This window comes from Penaeus monodon, chromosome 23 (assembly GCF_015228065.2).
Source record: "Penaeus monodon isolate SGIC_2016 chromosome 23, NSTDA_Pmon_1, whole genome shotgun sequence".
Classification (NCBI taxonomy): domain Eukaryota; kingdom Metazoa; phylum Arthropoda; class Malacostraca; order Decapoda; family Penaeidae; genus Penaeus; species Penaeus monodon.
In genome coordinates this window covers 258,949-260,347 of record NC_051408.1, presented here as the reverse complement: position 1 = coordinate 260,347, position 1,399 = coordinate 258,949, and the positions used below count along the sequence as shown (strand labels likewise).

General features: G+C 37.7%; 1 protein-coding gene across 1 annotated transcript in view; it reads right to left on the bottom strand.

The window, feature by feature from the left end:
• LOC119587687 overlaps positions 1-627 on the bottom strand; it is a 10,466-nt gene extending 9,839 nt beyond the window's left edge. The window contains exon 1 of the mRNA XM_037936366.1: positions 249-627. The gene's annotated coding sequence lies outside the window, so the exon portion shown is untranslated. The remainder of the gene's footprint in view (positions 1-248) is intronic.
• Positions 628-1,399: the final 772 nt, after the last annotated feature.

Sequence of the window (1,399 nt, the reverse complement as noted above, 5' to 3'; positions counted from 1 at the left end):
GATGAAATCGGAATTGTGTCTACACCGGAATATGCAGACAAGCAATAGATCTCTGCAATATATGAAACGATAATGATACGCATTTTTCCCAACTGAGTTGGGAGATTTTCACCCAGTAACTGAGTCTCTTACTTTATTCTTTCTGTTCGCCCTTTCCAACCCACCCATTAACTCTTCAACTCACCCACTTTCCCTCTCTCTGTTGTACATTGAGTGTATGCGAAATGAATCTTGTATAGCTTACTTACCCAAGAATCTTTGGCAGTATAATGCTCCTTATCCCAGCATCGATTGTTATGTGACGTGATGCAATGTAGTCGGAATATTACGAATATTTGAGTTCACAAAACAGTGTTATGCAGAAGAACGTTTAGAGTAGAATCATTTTCACATTAATCACGTGGTATCAACCCTGTGTTGGTCTAATTACAACGTAACTAGAGGGATATAATACAATTTCACTGGCCACTTTGATTATTCTGTGTGTGTGAATCAACACGAGGTGTATACACGTAATATTAATGACAGCGTTGCAAAGATGAACGAGACTTAATTATGTATTGGTTGTTTCACGATATGAACACCAAACCAACCACCTTTCGATACCAATGAAGTAAAGCAGGTATAGAGCCTTACGTTATCAAATTAGGACGTATTTACAACCGATAACACTATCAGCTATGATTATGGGTAACCGTTATCATACACGATAACTAATAAAAAAAAAAAAGTTAGATACGACAGGATGTTATTTGTAAAGTTTCTAGCAATGATAATCACCATTATACTTCATTACCATCGTCTCATCCGTGATTACTAACATCTCAGACATTATCATTCCTGCCATCACATTAACGAGATGCATATCTAGCATCACCATACCGTTGCAATAACAGTACTTTAACAATCCATTGAATAGAGGCTAACTCAACTCGGACCCGAAAAGTTTCAGCCACTTTAATGTTTGAGTTACAAATATAGTAAATGTTCTCGCTGAAGTACCCAGAAAATGTTAATGGTAAATAACTTGAAGCAAAGCTCAAATCAGTTTCGTAGATATTTTAGTAGCATAGTAAACTGCCAGGGTTCCGTCATTTTAAAGGTTAGTCCCAGAAGCTTCTCAAACAAAAAAAGGGCGTGAAGCGGATGTTTCAATAAGTTGTTAACGCTTTACCCTAAATAGCTCTGTCTATGTTGAAACGAAAGCCTATGTGAACCTCCCTGTTCGATCATCTGAAAGGAGCATTTTGCCATGAGTGGAAGGCAGGGTAGTAACATTTCTTTTCCTTTAAAAGGCTTATGGGTCTGCTGTGGAAGTGGAGCGTCACTTTTTCTCCTACCTTCTTGGGATCAGATGTCATGTCATGTTGACTTCAAAGAGATGTTATATCATTAGGGT